The following is a 12636-nucleotide window of genomic DNA, read 5'->3' as shown; positions in this document are numbered from 1 at the left end:
ATGATGCTGTAGAACAAAGAACAATCAAAATGGATAAGCATGATGGATGATGAATATATGTTTTCAATAGCCAAAATTTTCAACAATGTAAAATATCACAAAATTAAAGATATAAGCAATTATGTAATATTTGGAAATGACACATGATAATGTAGTATATTGAGACAGGGGTTCTCAAACTGGGGTGTAGGAATCCCTAGGGGTGTCAGACTTTGTTTCCCTGTGTCTTGTGTTTCCACGTGCTCCCTGTCTTTCCATGCCCATATTTGGTCTTCCCGTCCCTGTTCTCGTTTCATGTCTTCATTAGTTAATTAGTCCCCAGCCTTGTGTTGTTAATTATCTAGTTTAGTCTGCCCTTCATAAGCCCTGCGTTTCCCTGTATCTGTGTCCGGTCTGATCGTCATTCCATGTACTTCCATGTCTCCAGCGATTCATGAGTTTCCCTTCTCCTGAGTGGATTGTGACAAGGGGATCCATAGGTTTTTTACAATTACTTTTAGCAATGTAAATAATATATATGCACAAACACTCCCAACTTAAAAATATATATATTTTAATAATCTGCTTTGATACAGTAACAATAAAATAAACTTTAAATTAACTGAGTTTCTCATTAGGTTTATATGTACGTATCTGATATAGTGGGGAGCAAAATTAACACACAACTTAATACCAAGTAAATATGTTCCAGACAACATACAGTATTTATCATTTGCTTTGGTAGAAATGATCATCTTTAGTATTTAGTTTATTATATTACATACTATGTATTATTGTATATTAGTATTTAAATTTACAAAAAGCAATGCTTTATAGTATCACATTTTTTTTCGTACCGAATAAATTTGTCTTTATATTTCAGGAAGGAGGTTCCTCATGAGGGAATCTGCATCAAAAAATTTGGGGGTCTTTGGCATCAAAAAGTATAAAAATGTCTGTACTAAGAGAAACATACCTTTGAGGAGAGCAATCAATCTGGTTCTGTTGTTCCAAGCTTTGCCCGATTTGACTGAAGGAGGAAATATGGATAGGCTTTTTTAAGACAACAGAGGGGGAAAGAGGCACGGGACAGGGGGACACTCTAGTGGGTGAGGTAGATGGGTCACATGTGGGACAGGGAGACAGACGAACAGGAGAGTAAGACGAAATAAAGTGAGAAGATGGACTGAGACGAGAAGGAGAAGTGGATAAAGGTGAGAGACGGGAGGGAGAAGAGCCTGAGGTAACAGGACACAGTGAGAGACAGGAAGGGGGAGGAGAAAGAGGGATAAGACATGGGGAGAGTCTTGCTGAGGACAGAGAAGGGGAGTTGAGGGGAGATCCAACGGGTAACGTATTTCCAGTTTGATCTAGGTCCCTTTGGTTCATTGCAGTATATAACACAGCCTATAAGAATTCATAAAAAATTTTGAGCGAAAGTTTGAGATTTGACTGCAATGAAAAGAACGTATAAATATATAGATAAATTTAAAGTCAAATATTTCACTGAATACACATAAAAAGGGGTTGATTATTCTACTAAAGCATATAGTGAGTACATCAAATTGTGAAAATGATATGTAATATGACTGACCTGTGATCCTGCGTTCTGTTTACTGGAAGAGAGAAGCGAGAGAATGAAGGGGGAAGAGTGCGTCAGGAAATGGTGGGAACTAGACTTACATTCCCTCCATTCTTCTCATCTGAAGCTCCACTGTCTCATTCACCCACTCTCTTCACATCATACTCGCTAAATGGCAGAATTTGTGAAACTCCAAAATCAAGTGAAAACATGCAGAAGGGAAGTGTTTCTTGACCAGTTTGTGTTTAATGGTATAGTAATATTTCCAAGAGGGGGAAAAATATGCTATAACTGATTATACAATTATCTACTTTATTACAAATGTCATTATTATATATGATTGTCCAAAGTATGATTATAACCAACAGCTTAACACCCTTTAGCCATAATGTTTAAAGGGACAATTGCATTTTTTGTTGATGAAATTGGTGAATCAGATCAAAGTGACACAAATCTACTGGCACATGAAAATAACGACTAAAACTACTAATAAACACTTCCAGGGCTTCAGATAAGAACGCTAGCCCACAAAAAAAGACAATTTGAACAGTGTGTTTTTTTTAGTATCACAAGGACATTGCGAAAGTTAAAACATCTACAGCAGATGATACGCCTAAAATCTTGTCTGAATTCATAAAAAGAATGAGTCTCTAACATACTTTTGAAATATGTCCCTTTCTACCATTTCTATTTGATGAAAACTGACAAATAGCATGCTGAGTAGTTTGAGTTCCCTACTTTACTCTTTAATTCACAGTATACTGTATGTATTTTGGGACATGGGTTTTCCAGATTTTTCAGGCATGTTCTAAAATGCCACCCAGAACATGACCGTCATGACCGGGAAACATTCCCTCGTTTGCTCATTGTATGTAATGTGTTTTCACACAATAACCCCTTCACATAGACGTCAAGGTTGTTCCTCCAGTTTGGCCAGATGTCACCAAAATTTACTTTGACGCTGACTTGTGTGGGAGGTTGTGTGGGAAGCATCACTGGATAACGGTTTCATATGATCCCAGTTCTCAAGCTTTAGACACAAATGACCCCCATTGTCCAAAGTAAGGTAAAGTAAGATAATTCTTACTTGACAATATTTATGTTCTTTAATCTTTTTTTTATAAACAGAAACTAGGAAACAACCAAAAACAATAGTTATTGAGAGGGGGAAAAAAATTATATATTGTTTAAAAGTTAGATTAATTAATAGTAATACTTTTTTTGTTAAATTAATACTTTAATTGTAATAATTCAATGGCATTTTAATGCATCACTATTAATTGTATTGATAATAATATATTCATTCAAGTAATTTTAAGTCCCCTAGTGGATTCTGTGGCCCTAGTTGAGAACCACTACAGTAGAGGCAGTTTTCATGGTTAGTCTTGAAGTAGTACACGGAATACATCCAATTTTGTTGAGATTATAAAATTGAATGCAAATAATATTCTTTGTAATATAAATGAATTGAGTTCTACAGTGTATTATGCTGTTTTGGCTTGTAATCCAATTGCAGATCATTGCATATAACTAGAGAGACCCTGTTAAAAGATTGTGGATTTTGATAAAGTAGCATCAATATATGATTTGGCACAAACATCTCATTGCAGCATCCACACAAGTGCCATCATAACAAGGCGTTGCTGTCGTCATCTCTGCAGTGTGTTTGCCTTGTGGGAGCCAGCGGCTGGTGCCTCAGTGACTTGTTGCTCCACTTGTGGGCATCCTGAAGACCCGGCTCCAGAAAATACAGACACGCTCCGAAACCAGCCAAGACCAGGACCGAGACCAGCAGATAGATGGGCACGAACCAGTCCAGAAACATCCAGGGCATTGCGTTATCTCAAAAGTACAGAAAGAGAGAAACAGAGAGACAATTATATTATTCTCTAAATGAGAACACACCTGTGCACTGCAGTACATGAAATGCTGCATGATCCATATCAAAATATGAGGGTACTGTCACTCATACTTTTAACAGTGCAGCATTCTGTCAATGAAGTACAATGAAGATGAAATACACTAAAAATGAATCATGCGTCTACAGCATGTCATTAAACATCACTTCCACACATGCACATATGTATCATGTGTCTCTACATACCTGCAGTCTTTCCTTGATCGTCTTTGAACTGCCGCTGTAGTTTTGGGTTTAAAGTCTCAAACCCTGGCTGAGCAGACAGAATCGTCTAATTAAAATGCTGAATAACGAAGCCAAACAGCAGCTGGTGAAGCTATGTGGACAAAGACATTTTATTTTATTCAATGCTATGGAATGAGGGTTTTTCTCGCACCCTTGGTTTCGTGCTCTCCTCCTTGTCAAAGCTGTACCATCCCATTCCAGTTGGGAGGGGGGGTAACCATGGATACATCTCTGACGAGGAAAGGGTCAGAGCAGGAGTTACGTAATTTTTTTGTAACCCTTTCTTCTCAGTCTTGCGCTCACATTCCTAATCATTTCATGTTAAACTGGAACATGGCAATTATCATTGGAAATTAGAGGGAGTTTTTAGGGGGAATGTTATGTTGTATAAATTTGTTCACATCCTCAAAAGTTTCAAGTAACCTACAGCATCACAGGATAGTTCATAGTTTTCATTATTTATGTTTTAAAGCTGTATGACTAACTTTCTTCTGTGGAACACAAAAGAAGAAATTTAACAGAATGTTCATGCTGTTCTTTTGCATATGAATAGTGACCTGGTACAATGAAGCTGCAAATATAACAAAAAGGATCATAAAAATGCTTCATATACTAACAAAAATCTAATTTTACAACAAATCGATCATCAAATTTGGCATGTCATTATCTGTAATGAGACTATTCATATTAATTTTATGGAAACACAGAAGATGATATTTTGAAGAATGTTGGTAACTAAGTTTCCGATCCCATTGACGTCCACCATTAAAAAAAAAATACAATGTACAGTGGAGTGAAAAAGTGTTGGCCCCCTTCCTTATTTTTTATTTTTTTGCCTGTTTGTCACACTTTGTTTCAGATCAAACAAATTTAAATATTAATCAAAGATAACACAAGTAAACACAACATGCAGTTTTTAAATGAAGGGAAAACTAAATCCAAACTCACATGGCCCTGTGTGAAAAAGTGTTAAAACATAACTGTGGTTTATCACACCTGAGTTCAGTTTCTCTAGCCACACCCAGGCCTGCTTACTGCCACATCTGTTCGCAATCATCTTGATGATCCCCAAGGCTTTTGGGAAAATACTCTGTGGACTGACGAGACAAAAGTTGAACTTTTTGGAAGGTGTGTGTCCCATTACATCTGGCGTAAAAGTAACACAGCATTTCAGAAAAAGAACATCATACCAACAGTAAAATATGGTGGTGGTAGTGTGATGGTCTGGGGCTATTTTGCTGCTTCAGGACCTGGAAGACTGTCTACCAAAAACTCCTGAAGGACAATGTCCGGCCATCTGTTCGTGACCTCAAGCTGAAGCGAACTTGGGTTCTGCAGCAAAACAATGGTCCAAAACACACCAGCAAATCCACGTCTGAATGGCTGAAGAAAAACAAAATGAAGACTTTGGAGTGGCCTAGTCAAAGTCCTGACCTGAATCCTATTAAGATGCTGTGGCATGACCTTAAAAAGGCGGTTCATGCTTGAAAACCCTCCAATGTGGCTGAATTACAACAATTCTGCCAAGATGAGTGGGCCAGAATTCCTCCACAGCGCTGTAACAGACTCATTGCAAGTTATCGCTAACGCTTGATTGCAGTTGTTGCTGCTAAGGGTGGCCCAACCAGTTATTAGGTTTAGGGGACAAGCACGTTTTCACACAGGGCCATGTCGGTTTGGATTTTGTTTTCCCTTTATAATAAAAAACTTCATTCAAAAACTGCATGTTGTTTACTTATCTTTGATTAATATTTAAATTTGTTTGATCTCAAACATTAAAGTGTGACAAACATGCAAAAAAATCAGGAAGGGGGCCAACACTTTTTCACACCACTGGAAGTCAATGGGATCCAAAACTGTTTGGTCATCCACATTCTGCAAAATATAATTTTTTGTGTTCAGCACAATATTTGGGTGAACTATCCCTTCAAAACCTCTTTTTTATGGTGTATGAAAGAAAAGAAATCAAACAGATTTGAGGGTATATGATCACAGAATTTCATGTCTTTAACATGAATGGCACTTCCCAGAATAATTTTCCCAAAGCAATCTTTCTTGCGCATTTGTGTGTGGTTTATGGGGATTCTCCATAGACGTAATGGTTTTTATATTGTAAAAACTGTATTTTCTACGCACCTACGCTACACCCCTTACAGAAAACTTTCTGCATTTTTAGATTAAAAAAAAAACAAAAACATTCAGTACGATTTATAAGCCTTTTGAATTACCGGAACACCGAATGTGTTCTCATAAATCACCTTCATCTTTTAATACCTATGTCATACCCATGCCATCATACAAATTTGTGCCCTCATAAACCACATAAACATGCGCACACACACACACAAACTTGGGAGCTGCTACATGACTCTTATACTAGCTTGAGGCGAGCAATGCTTGACTGAATATTGTTAGGAGTTTGTGTGTTATTCTGCCCTCTGGTGTTCCTTCTGGGTATTTGCTTGCTTTTCAGATGGGTGTTCCTCCAGATAATTCATCGGACGCGGCGATTGGTTCGTCTCCACAACCAACCAGAATAAAAGGATCACCCCAGACACCTGCCAAGGGCCTTGTTTGTGCCACCGCATGCTTGCGTCGCTGTCTTTTAATTCATTCTTCGTAGGATTGAGTATCTTGCCAGAGAGAAAGAGTTCGTCTAATGCTATGTCTTGCTATTGATATGAATTTGTATTATTTAAATTACCTTATGTAAATATTGGGTGATTTGTACTGCCAACGTATTAAGGGCTGTAGGAGGTTTGACGCCATTTCTTTTGATGTACATATCTTGCACTCTGTTTTTTTATTTAGGGAGTTAGGGAAGGATTGTGTATTTCATTTTCTTTTCTTTTGGTTTAGGAATTTAGTTTATTTAACACGAAGGGGATTTTGTTTATTATTTTGGCCTTGTCATCCTCTGAAGTTGGAATTTGTTTCCTTTTGCCCGCAAATAAAGGTAAATACGTTTTCCTAATCTCTCTGGTAGCGAGACTCATTTCATTTTTTTTAGTTACGACACAGACCCCTAGACGGTCGTAACAAATTGGGGGCTCGTCCGGGATCTTCTTTTGGGAAGAGAAAACTAATGAAATTAGCTTTGTATGTTTGCGTTTCCCTAGTGGTTTTCATTTTAAGGAGGAGGGAATTGGAAATGACTTCTAAATTCGAATTAGATCACTTTGCCATTCAGCCATCAGCACAGCAATTAGATACTTGTCGCAAAGATGATTTGTTGGCTATTGCGGATTTGTATCAGATTCAGGTTATTCGTGGTGCGAGGAAAGCAGAAATGAAAGGAGTGATTCATAAGCATTTGATTGAGCAGGGGGTTTTATCTCAGGAACGTGAAGCAGGTGTTGCATTTGACATGTCGGCTTCCGGGGGCGAGGGGGCGGAGGAACCCAAACCCACGGAGCTGATGAGCATAGATCCTGCTAATTTTCCGTCTCCTAGAGATCCTTTGCTGGCAATCAGATTGAAAGAGCTGGAGATAGAGCTGAGTAGACAACAGTATCAGAATCAGCTGTTGCAGGTGCGGGCAGTTGAAATTGAGACTCAGCGAGCAATCAGGCTCAAGGAACTAGATTTGGGTCTAAAAGCCCAACAACAACCAGCTCACTTCCCCGTTGATGGGGCGCCCAGCGTGAATGTGCCAGTTTCAGCTCCTGTTGATGCTTCCACTCCGAGTCCCGTTCCTGCACCACGATCGCCTTTTCAAGTAAGTGAATTTGATATTAGTAGACAAATTGCTTTAGTCCCGTTGTTCCGTGAGAGCGAGGTGGATACATATTTTAATGTATTTGAGCGTATCGCAGCTACGTTGAAATGGCCGCGTACTGTCTGGCCACTTTTGTTACAATGTAAATTGGTTGGAAAAGCGCAAGAAGTCTGTTCTGCTTTAACGCTCGAACAGAGTTTAAATTATGATGAGATGAAGAATGCTGTCTTACGCGCTTATGAGTTGGTGCCTGAAGCCTACCGGCAGAGATTTCGTCATCAAGTGAAAACCACTAGTCAAACGTTTGTAGAATTCGCACGTGATAAAGCAAATTTGTTCGAGAAGTGGTGCGCAGCGAGCAAAGTTACTACGTTTGAACAGTTAAAGGAATTGATGCTGTTGGAAGAATTTAAGAATTGTCTTCCCGAGAAAATCGTGATTTACCTAAATGAGCAGAAAGTTTCTTTTCTTTCTGAAGCAGCGGTGTTTGCAGATGAGTTTGTGCTGACTCATAGAGTCGTGTATTCGTCTCCCACGAGACGAAAGGTTTTTGATCGTGATCGTAACGTTAGTCCTAGAGATACCACAGTTGTATCAAAGAAGGTGTTAGGGGCTGTTAAGGATGAAATTCGTGAGTGTTTTTACTGTCATGAAGTGGGACATCTCATCGCTGTCTGTCCCTCTCTCAAGCGTAAAGCGGGCAGGAAAACATATGCGCCGAAGGGCGTTGCTTTGGTTGAACGTTCCCTAGTTACTATTGGGTCAGCAGGTACTGACGCAGGGTTTGAACCGTTTATTGTTGACGGTGTTGTGTCACTTACGGAAGACTCGGAAATGAAAACTGTTCGTATCCTCCGTGATACTGGTGCAAGCCAATCCTTAATCTTAGAAAGTGTGTTGCCGTTTTCAGAGCAGTCAAGCTGCGGTTCGAGTGTATTGCTGCAAGGTCTTGGTTTGTCAGTTGTTAGAGTTCCTCTGCACCATGTACATATGCGCTCTGGTATTGTGTCGGGGAAAGTTAAACTGGCTGTGCGTGCAGAGTTACCAGTTAAAGGTGTATCGCTCATATTAGGAAATGACTTGGCGGGTGACAAAGTTTTTTGTTTACCAGAAGTGGTAGATGTTCCGGTTACGTACGATGATTATGACGATTTGCAGAAAGAATTTCCGAATGTGTTTAGCACATGTGTAGTAACTCGAGCACAGGCTCAAAAGTGTAAAGACATTGTTGACCTGTCGGAAACCTTTTTGAGTGAGGATAATTCCGAGGAATCTGATGTGGTAGAGCTGAAAATGTACGCAATTCCTAATGTTGATTTACCGTGTGAGCGGGCTACGTTAATTGAGGCACAATGTACCGATCAAACTCTCTCTCACTGTTTTGCAGCAGCTGTCGAGCAGACTGTTTTGCCAGAACACCCCGTTGCCTATTTTGTTGAAAAAGGCGTGCTGATGCGAAAGTGGTCACCAAATCGTGTCAGAGATGACTGGGGCACTGTTTTTCAGGTGGTGATTCCAAAAACTTTTAGAGAACAGGTGTTGAGTGTGGCACATGACCATGAACTTTCCGGCCACCTAGGTATTCGAAAGACCTATGATTATCTATTGAAGTATTTCTTTTGGCCATCAATGAAATCTGACGTAGCAAAATTCTGTAAATCGTGCCATGCTTGTCAAATGGCTGGCAAGCCCAACCAGGTGATTCCCCCAGCCCCATTGAAACCGATACCAGTGATTGGTGAACCGTTTGAGCGGATTATAATCGACTGTGTCGGGCCATTGCCTAAAACTAAATCTGGAAATTTGTATCTGTTAACTTTAATGTGTGCATCGACTAGATATCCTGAGGCGATTCCTCTCCGTTCACTTAAAGCTCATGCAGTGGTTAAGGCAATTATTAAATTCTTTACGACTTTTGGGGTACCTAAATGTATTCAGTCGGATCAAGGAACCAACTTCATGTCTAAAGTGTTCGCTAAGGCAATAAAAAAGTTGAACATCAGGCATCAGGTATCTAGTGCATTTCATCCACAGTCGCAAGGTGCTCTTGAAAGGTTTCACCAAACACTTAAGTCTATGCTCCGAACCTTTTGCGTTGAACAACCAAAGGAATGGGATGAGGAAATTCCCCTTTTGTTGTTTGCCATTCGAACTACAACTCAAGCGTCACTCGGATTTAGTCCGTCAGAGCTGATCTTTGGACACACGGTGCGCGGTCCTTTGAAAATTTTGCAGGAGCAGTTTTTGTCTCCTACTCTCCAAGCTCCCGTGAAAAATGTCCCAGAATATGTCAGTTCTTTTCGCGAAAAACTACACGAGATGTGGAAACTGGCAAAGCGATCGCTTGACTCGGCACAAGACCACATGAAGTGTCGTTATGATCAAAAAGCTGTCCAACGTTCATTTTGTGTCGGAGATAAAGTTTTAGTCTTACTACCTGTGCCTGGTGCAGTACTGAGAGCTAAATTCACTGGTCCCTATGAAATTAGCGAAAAGTTGAGTGATACTAACTATGTTGTTTCCACTCCTGAGCGTAGGAAGAAGTCACGGGTCTGTCATGTCAATATGATTAAGACCTATGTGACCCGGCATGATTCTGTGAAGAAGTCTCCTGTTGTCACTGTTGCACCAGCAGTGGAGTCCCTGGCAGAATACTCTCCAGAAAGGGATGATTTAATGATGAATAGCGCTGCTTTCACTACTGCCCGTTTGTCTAACTCAGAAACCTTGTCGAATCTTTCTTCTAAGTTATCTCACTTATCAGTTTCTAACCAAGCTGATATTAGAACCTTGATTCAGAGTTATCAAACCTTGTTTGGTGATTTTCCTTCGATGACACAAGTGTTAACGCATGACATTGATGTCAGTTCACACGTGCCTATTAAACAAAATGCTTATCGGGTAAATCCAGTTAAGAGGGAACTTATGAGACAAGAAACACGGTATTTACTTGAACATAGTTTGGCTGTCCCAAGTTCTAGTCCTTGGTGTTCTCCATGTCTTATAGTGCCCAAATCAGACGGGTCGTCACGTTTTTGTACCGATTACAGGAAGGTAAATTCGGTGACAAAAGCTGATTCTTTCCCCATGCCACGCATGGAAGATTGTGTTGACCGTGTCGGGAACGCAAAGTTTGTGACGAAATTAGACTTGCTAAAAGGATATTGGCAGGTGCCCCTTACGGCGCGTGCATCTGAAATTTCGGCGTTCGCCACCCCTGATGTGTTTTTACAATATCGGGTAATGCCTTTCGGACTTCGAAACTCTGGTGCCACTTTTCAACGGCTTATGTCTGTCGTGTTGTCCAACATGTCTAATTGTGAGGCTTATTTAGACGATGTTGTGTGTTATGGAAATACATGGGAAGATCATCTGAAAACCTTGCGTGGAGTCTTTGAGCGACTTAAAGCTGCTAACCTCACTCTGAACTTAGCCAAGTGTGAATTTGGATGTGCTACCGTCACCTATTTAGGGAAAGAGGTTGGAAGTGGTAAAGTTCATCCTTTGAATTCGAAGGTGGAAGCAATCCTTCATTTCCCGGTTCCTGAGAACAAAAGAGAGCTGCGACGATTTCTAGGAATGATCGGGTATTACCGCTGTTTCTGTAGGAATTTCTCCATAGTTGCGGGTCCCCTAACAGGACTACTTCGGAAAGCAGTCTCATTTAAATGGTCTGCTGAATGTGAAGCTGCATTTAACGCTCTAAAAATGTTGCTGTGTACAAACCCTGTGCTCATTGCCCCTGACTTTGAAAAACCATTTTTGTTGGAAGTTGACGCTAGTGGTAGTGGTGCTGGTGCTGTATTATTACAGGTTGGGAAGGATGGTTTAAATCATCCTATTAGTTTTTTTTCAAAGAAGTTCCTGAAACATCAGCTAAGCTACAGTACCATTGAAAAGGAGGCCCTTGCTTTAATTTTTGCTTTGCAACATTTTGAAGTGTACATCGGTTCCTCTGTACAACCAGTGAATGTTTACACTGACCATAACCCATTAATATTTCTCCAACGCATGTCCAATGCCAACCATCGTCTCATGCGCTGGTCGTTAATTTGTCAAGGTTACAGTTTGAACATCTGTCATAAAAAGGGTACCGACAATGTGGTAGCTGATTCTCTATCCCGTGTTAATTAGTATTTAAAACATGTTTTATTTTATGGATGGGGGTGTTAGGAGTTTGTGTGTTATTCTGCCCTCTGGTGTTCCTTCTGGGTATTTGCTTGCTTTTCAGATGGGTGTTCCTCCAGATAATTCATCGGACGCGGCGATTGGTTCGTCTCCACAACCAACCAGAATAAAAGGATCACCCCAGACACCTGCCAAGGGCCTTGTTTGTGCCACCGCATGCTTGCGTCGCTGTCTTTTAATTCATTCTTCGTAGGATTGAGTATCTTGCCAGAGAGAAAGAGTTCGTCTAATGCTATGTCTTGCTATTGATATGAATTTGTATTATTTAAATTACCTTATGTAAATATTGGGTGATTTGTACTGCCAACGTATTAAGGGCTGTAGGAGGTTTGACGCCATTTCTTTTGATGTACATATCTTGCACTCTGTTTTTTTATTTAGGGAGTTAGGGAAGGATTGTGTATTTCATTTTCTTTTCTTTTGGTTTAGGAATTTAGTTTATTTAACACGAAGGGGATTTTGTTTATTATTTTGGCCTTGTCATCCTCTGAAGTTGGAATTTGTTTCCTTTTGCCCGCAAATAAAGGTAAATACGTTTTCCTAATCTCTCTGGTAGCGAGACTCATTTCATTTTTTTTAGTTACGACACAGACCCCTAGACGGTCGTAACAATATAAATAAAGCATATTTATAAACACAAGCACACACAAATACAATCTCATCACAATAGCTCCCATTACACAGTTGTTGGTCTTTAGAGTCTCAAGCTATCGATAGTCTCAAATGTCAGGCAAGACTGAGCAGCACTGACCTACATATGAGCTCAAGACAAATGCAAGATGTGCAGCTTTCAGCAAAGCCTGAAGGAATTCAAGCACACAGACACATTCACAGCAATCTGCACATTCACAAATACAGCAATGCAAACACACACAGTACAGTACACAATATAATATAGACATAGTAGTTCAGGGGGCAGTAAGGTTTTTTTTTTTTTTTTTTTAAATAATACTAATTAATACAGCAAGGATGTATTAAATTGGTCAAGAGTGACCGCCAAAGCATTTATGTTACAAAAGATTTCAA

The sequence above is a fragment of the Barbus barbus genome, assembly GCF_936440315.1.
Source record: "Barbus barbus genome assembly, chromosome: 7".
Taxonomy (NCBI): Eukaryota; Metazoa; Chordata; class Actinopteri; order Cypriniformes; family Cyprinidae; genus Barbus; species Barbus barbus.
The sequence above is the reverse complement of the archived record's forward strand: the minus strand, read 5'-3'. Positions refer to the sequence as shown.